The 7,027-nt window shown below is 32.1% G+C and overlaps 1 long non-coding RNA gene across 1 annotated transcript; it reads right to left on the bottom strand.

Annotated features, from left to right (window-relative positions):
- Positions 1-262: 262 nt before the first annotated feature.
- Positions 263-3,787, bottom strand: LOC133818528 (uncharacterized). The gene is made up of 3 exons (XR_009885933.1): positions 1,574-3,787; positions 762-1,479; positions 263-472 (listed from the first exon to the last, which is right to left on the bottom strand). It is a non-coding gene; the product is annotated as an uncharacterized LOC133818528 (long non-coding RNA).
- Positions 3,788-7,027: the final 3,240 nt, after the last annotated feature.

The following is a 7,027-nucleotide window of genomic DNA, read 5'->3' on the forward strand; positions in this document are numbered from 1 at the left end:
AATTAATATGTTTAAATCAAGGATCAAATTATAAAAAATAAATTTTATAAAGGATTTACATAATTATTTAATTAATTAATCAATAGAAAATAATACGGGTCTTGATTTTAAGTCCAACAAGCTTATAATTAAATGGAAAACTTCACGAGCCTAAAGCCCATGATAATTTCGACCTAATGGCTGATATTACCTATTATTTTATTGATTTTTTAATTTAAATAAGTGACCTAATTGAGCATTTAAAAGAAATGCTAAGTGAGAGTTGAAATCAGAAGATCTACTTTTGATGCATTAAGGTTTTAGACTCTCTCTACAGCAAAAGTCCTTTTCTAAGCCTCAATATTCTATTCTCTTATTCTCTTTGTATTTATCTCATGTGTTGAGAATTGCCCACTCTAGTCTAGGTGTTTCTAAGGATACTTTGGAAGACTGTGAAGAAATTTGAAGATCAATTCAGTTTTTTAGTGATACCCTGCGACAGAAATGATACAAGAGTTAGAGAAACTGATGGAATGAATTATTTATTCTGCTGCATATAATGTAAGTGTTCTTATCATTATCTCTGTTTAAATTCAATTATAGAAACATGTTCTAGGTTTTCTTATATTAATTTGTTTAATATATGATTTACATGAAATTAAATTAGATCATGTATAAGTATTCCCAATAATATTAACAAAATATAAACATTTATAAAGTATAAAATAAAATTAACAAAACAATAAAACAATTAAATTAATATTCAGATAAGCATGAAATACCTTTGTTTCTTCAATATCATTCCAAGTAGTATCCTCATTCTTATTTGTTGCATCATTTTTGTCATCTTCAATTATCGTATCTCCAGCAGCATCTTATTGCATTGGTTGAATGCACTCATCAAAACTTGGGTAAAACTTTCATTCTCAAAAATCTTGTCATTCTTCTTTAAAACAACACCACCACCAGAAGCATCACCAACATCATCCTTCCTCCCAAATAAACCATTCACATCAGCCTCATTGCCACTCATTCCACCATAACAGTCAGCTCTCACAAAACCACCATAAACATGATCAATATCATCATTAATAACACATGATTTCTGCCTCAGCTCACCTAAGATTTCCATGACAGCCGTGTATCTTCTATCTTGATCATTTTTCAAATTAACCAACATCTCCATCAATGCGTCATGTCTAGATTCACTAGTAGACTTTAACATTACAATTTCCTTAGACATATTGTTACACTTCTTTTGACAGTCATCCGAAATAATTTTAAGATCAGAAAAGTCAAATGTCACACAAGGAACATAAGATGATGAAGGAGCCTCACTTGTTGGTTTCTTTGGAGGAGCAACAAAATCATCTTCTTCAACGTCAACAACATTAAAATCCTTGTCACACTAGAAAAAACCTTCAAGCTTGAATGGAAAAAACCTTCAAGCTTGAAGGCATTATTCTCTTCATCAGTGGGTAAAACATTAACAATTTCGATCTGCAAATAACAAAATAGTAACATCAATTTACAAAAAAAAAAAAAAAAAGCATTAAATAATATCATAAATAAATCGAAACAAAAAAAAAATTACCTTATGTAATGAAAACACATTCCTCTCAAGCTCCTTATGAGATGGAATTGCATCAGATGACCAATTTATAATCGTAGGCAGACCACAACTAACCTTCTCACAATAAAGTTCCCACTAAACTAGGAATTGATTCATAAATGAAAACTTGGAAAGCAAATGACAATCCATTCAACTTATAGGCTGGGTAAAAACATTTTCTAGTAATAATAACTTCATTTTCCCTTAAAGCATCTCTCAATGATGAGAGATTCACAATAAAAATATCCTTACCCCATAGAAAATGATTAAACCCACCACTACACAAAGATACAAGACATATTTTTCAATGTTCTTCTCTTTTTGCAAGCATACAAAAAGTTAGTGATGAGGTTAAGTACAACCATCCTAACAGCCTCATCATCATTATCAAAATTGGCAGCCTTAAACCTTTCTTCAACAATTATTCTTGAAATGCCCCTTGTATGGTCACCAAAAAATTTAGAATACATTCCAATAGGATTACTGTTCTTAATTCCACCCTATCAATCTAACCAAACACATTTAACCCAGTAAATAACCCAAATTCACCCAATGAAATCCTAATCAGCTTTCAACAAACTTTAAATTGCATTTCATTTAATTTTGGATGGTTAACTTCCGTCAACAATACACGGTGAACCAGTTTAGCTTAGCTTGATTAGCATAGGATTTAATGTTTAGAAAATGACCAAAACAAGTCTTACTAAACAAATCCTTTAGGGGCTCAATCAATTTTTTAGAGATCACATTGATCTTCTCAAAAGAAGAATAAAAATTGACTCTTGCTCTATAATGATCTTGATGTTTGATAAAACACTCCATAAGTTGCATAGAATAATGTACAACCCACATTAACAAACTTGTAACATAATTTTACAGAGCAATAAAATATATCACCAAAATTGTAACATATAATCCACATCTACATAATATTAGATCAAGGACATTAACAACCCTATAATATATATTTACAAAAACATAACACATGTTAGCAATATCTAAACAAATATAACCTGGTATGTATAGAATAGAACCATTATCTTCAACTAAAATAAACAAAAATTGTAACAGCTATTAAAAGAGCAATAAAACATGTAAAAATCCCTTAAACATACTGAACTTATATTCTATAAAATCACTATGTACATAACTCATAACAGAACATCAACAAAATTGAAAACATATTTCAAGCAGATGGGACCTATAAAGTATAAACTACAAACTTAGGACCTGTAACATATATTTACATAAAACAAACACATGTTTACAACATCGGTAACAACGTTAACAACCTTGTAACGTATCGTTACATAAACATAACACATATTAACAACATCTAAACAAACAGTCCATGGTATGTATATAATAAAACCATTATTTTCCAACTTGAGCAATTAAATTTTAAAAAATGAAACAAATTTTAACAGAGCAATAAAACATGTAAACAATTCTGAAGCACAATGTACATATATTATATACAATAATAACAAGCAAATTTGGGCAAATAATTAAAAATATTATAACATATAACCATAAAAACCATCTTCAAAACAAAATCACATGAAAAAAATTAAATGAAACAACAAAAAATACCTTCCGTTTAGCCAGTGAACTAGCATTCTTCTTCAAATTTTTATTGTTAGTCTTGCACTTTACTCGACTAAAGCCTCCAATCGTTAGTTTCTTTGTTTTCTTTACACTTGCTTTGCTCTTAGACAATGGAGCAGATTTTCTCGTCAATGGTTTCTCCTTAGACTCAGCACTCTCGTGCATGTCGGCCTCCTTCAACTCATTTAAACCAGCAACATCACCATTGTTCACATCAGGAACAGAAGAATACGATGATTCCTTCATAATAGATTTGCCTTTAGACAATGGAGAAGGTTTACTCTTCAATGCTTTCCCTTTAGACTCGGCAGACTCTTGATTCTCGGCTTCATTCGAGTCACCTAAGTCAGCAACCGCACCACCCTTTCAATAATCAATGGCAAACTTATTTGAAAGAGAGAAGAAACTCAAAGAACTCTAGAAACTTGAATAATTAAGTTTTCTAACGAAGACTCTATAAAGTGAAAAATGGCACATGAAGAGTTAAGAAAGAAAAGAAACTCAAATATTAAAAAAAAAAAAGTAAACAAGTGAAGGAGAAATGCTTTGGAAAAGTAAAGAAAGAGAAAGAGACAAAAAAGATACTATAATCTCCTATAAGTATTTTAATCTAAATTGTTTTAAAATAATAAGCCTTGATTACTCTAAATTTGATATAAAATTCCGTATAAAAAAGTAAGAAATTGTAGATTACAAATTTTTTTTTTGCTTTCTACATTGTAATCCGTAATTTTCTCAATATAAAATATGGACATCATTAAGGTCCATTTATTAGCGGGCCCGCCGAAGACTTAGTAGCCACTTATGCCGCGACTTGGATGCCAGAATGGGTGGAGAGATTTGCCCCTAATGTTCCCACAATGAGCCCATCCTTCTTATCAGCACCCGTGAGTTTTCAAGGAAATCAACTCAATTTTTCGCGAGGAGAAGAGAATGCCACGTCGAGAAGGAGAGTTCATCCTCGTGAGAAAGTTCTAAGTGAGCGTGCCCTGGACATTTTTATAAGTTAGATAGCTGGCCACTTTCACTGACCACTCTGACACAGTACACAGTGGATAGCCACTATCGCCTTCAACGTATTGACATGCAGAAAATGACGGACACTCTCTGTTCACACATAACATTAAGTAGAGGAAGGGCAACCACAAAATGACGTTTGTCCTTATTGTCACGGTTGTACATATTTACGGGGGTATGATTGTAATTGAATATGTAACATGGACCATATAAAAGGAGAGAGAATTCCCCTCAAAAGGGATTCGGTCTTTTAAACTCGCCTATAGACATAGTGAAAAATCATCTTCTTTCTCTCTACTGTTTTATTGATTTACTGCTTCAAAGTCTCCCCAATTCTCTTTATCAACTCACATCTTCTAATCCCAAAAAACAAGTATGTATAATTGATGGTGCAATATCTAACTTCTTGAATCAAGAAATTAATCTACTAGAACGAAAGAGACAATTAAAGCAAAGTAAAATCACACATAGAATTTTACAAACTTCATCTGCACTGGAACAAATTCCAGCCGACTAGTGCTTGGATCGGGTAAGATGTAATTTTCACTAACAAATCCAATGTTAAGTACAATGACTAGTTCCGAAATGAAATTAACATCTTAACACTACTAAAATTACAGATTACCCTAAAAACTTGAATAACCACTCAAGAACAGTTTCCAAATCCCTTGGAACTTATGAACCGAATCCCTCGATTCAAAAATGCTCAAGATCCCCTCGAGCACGCTAGTTGAATCCCTCTACTAGCCAGATCCGAACTCCCTTCGAATCAGATCAGAACTACCCACAGCTCTGCAACAAGCTTCACCTTCAACAATGGTGAACCTGCAAAAAACACAAGAAAGAAAGAAGAAACAAAGAGAGAAAAACAAGATTCTGTTTTCTCAACAAAAATGAACAACTAACAGAAGAAGAGTTAGTTTGTTAGGAACATATTATTATATTTATAGCAACCTTAACCACTAACTAATAAACAAAACAAACCAGCTAAAAAGATTTAACATGTTTCCAATTAAAATTGACAATAGCTGACGTGTACTCATTAATCTGCAGCACCCAGTAGATGTAACTGGAGACTAATAAGTACGAACAGAGACAACATATGCAAAATTCAATTCAAAGACTGAACAACAAACTCTGTAGATGAAACAACACAGACATATTTTGACAATCATATCTAAAAGGCTGTTACAATAATAATACTCAGATGATTAACGATTGTCACGCATTAAAACTTGGCCATTAGTTAGCATAATTATATATTTACTATCATAATTTTTGAAATATTGATTCCCCTTAACAATTTCCAATAAGTATTTGTATCCTTTTTATTTGAAAATTTCTCATAATTAAATCATTCTTTTTAAATCAAAATAATTAATTATTTTTAACTAGCCTATAACGTTTTCTTTTTGTTTAAAAAAAAAACTAGCTTGTTATGTTTTTTTTTAGGATTTATATATTTTTTGACTCTGTATTTTTTCTGATTACATGTTTAGACTCTATTTTAAGAAATTGAATTTTGAATCATATATTTTGTAAAATGGCTCAAATAGACACCTAACCTCAATTTTGATGAAGAAAAAATTGAATATAACAACACCGTTTTTAAACTGAATGATTTTATTGTTGTTCTGAATTGTTAGTTTGGTGAATTATTTGTGATTTCAGTTGAGAAAACTTTGACCAAAATCGGGTTTAGGGTTCTATTTGAACCATTTTACAAAGCATAGGGTCCAAAAATAATTTATCAGAACACAGGATCAAAATAGGTAATGACACAAAACACAGGATCTAAAAAAATTTAAAACCTTATATATAAATATATATCAATTAATTAAATTAAAAGTTATAGTCTATAATTTCATTCGTGATAGATAACTCCCTCAAGAGTCAACTCAACTCAACTCAATTATATAATTATTATTTCAATATATAATTAATTTAGTTATTATATTTAAAAATAAAATTTTATTTATAAAAATTAAAATTTCAAAATAGAAATTCAAACTAACTATATAAGCAAATGAGATTGTAAGTGGGTGTTGACTGTCTTATTCGCTGACAACTTAATATGAAAGATTAAAAGAAAAATGAGGAATGAACACAAGATTGTATGTGGTTCAGGCTGTAACAGAGCCCTAGTCCACGAGTCTGTATTATCTAGTGAGCTTGAAGCTTGTAGTAGCAAGCTTCAATAGTGGTTCTCAGACAAAGTGTATATTGCACTGAGTTACGGCGTTTATCTCTCTCTAAAAAATCGAACACTTTACAAGGAGATACCCCAACCCTATTTATATAGGCTGAAATCATTAATGTTAATCACCTCTCATTAATATCAGATTCCCCCCATCTTGGGGTATTAATGTTAAGTTAATACACAAAGGGTTGTGCTAAAATAAATACTATGGCCCACGCAGATTCTACGGGGCCCATTATAGAAAGTTACACACCAACTTTATAGGGAACATATCTGTGACTGTCAGGGTTCGGCACACATTTTCCCATCTCAGGCGATTTTGTGGGTAATGCAGATTGTCGAGTGTACGAACTCAGCACCACTGATCGAGGCTCACCATAAGTTGTCAGACGATCGCCTAGTGGCCCACATTTGCAGTGACTGACATCTGGCGGCTATCCCAGGTCTGAGGATCAAAATCATAAATTTGGGGGATGAGTGAGTGAAGAGAGCTCCTCTGGACGTGGCCTCACCTAGAGAGATCCCTGCCCTGAGGATGGACCTCGAGGAGTGACCTCACTTAGAGACATCCACGACTTATTTGCTGGCCCAGGTGGCATCACTTGGAGGTA

The sequence above is a fragment of the Humulus lupulus genome, chromosome 2 (genome assembly GCF_963169125.1).
Source record: "Humulus lupulus chromosome 2, drHumLupu1.1, whole genome shotgun sequence".
Classification (NCBI taxonomy): Eukaryota; Viridiplantae; Streptophyta; class Magnoliopsida; order Rosales; family Cannabaceae; genus Humulus; species Humulus lupulus.